We start from the raw sequence: 607 nt of genomic DNA, 5'->3' as shown, positions 1-607 counted from the left end.
TCCAGCCTCACATATAAATTAGCCCCGTGCCTCCCTCAATTACTCTAATAATCACCATATTGTGCATAAGGGAGAGGATGTAGGGCCCTTTCGCACCTCACAAGAAGTTTTGGACAATTCCCACATTGTGACTTACCTCAACATCATGAGTTACTGTGAGGGAGGCATCACATACCTAGCTAGGTATGTGGTGCCTCTCGAGCAGAAGCTCATGATGTTATGCATTGTATGAAAAACATTGAAAAAGGCTCCGTTTTCCTACATGAGAATAGTTCTAAATCTTCTTGTGTATATATTGCGAGCCCTAGATCATCTTGTCCATGAAAGTAACCTTATTACTTTCACACCACACTGCCATAGATTTGCTTTGGCCTCTAAAAGTACCAAAGTAATCTTGAGTACTCCAGATTACTTTGCCCTCGCAAGATGTTCCCATAGCAATAGTAATCGTGTCTGCCCTCAAGATTACCTTTATATCTAAGATTATTTTTCACTCGAGATTACTTTATCACCAAATCTCCATCGTAGATCTTGATGGGCCTGACAATGGCTCTTGATCTCGCCCTCTCATGCAGCCCATTGTGGTCAGTGGAGAAACCAACCATCT

The sequence above is a fragment of the Adiantum capillus-veneris genome, chromosome 7, assembly GCF_014529385.1.
Source record: "Adiantum capillus-veneris isolate H3 chromosome 7, ASM1452938v2, whole genome shotgun sequence".
Lineage (NCBI taxonomy): Eukaryota > Viridiplantae > Streptophyta > Polypodiopsida > Polypodiales > Pteridaceae > Adiantum > Adiantum capillus-veneris.
The sequence above is the reverse complement of the archived record's forward strand: the minus strand, read 5'-3'. Positions refer to the sequence as shown.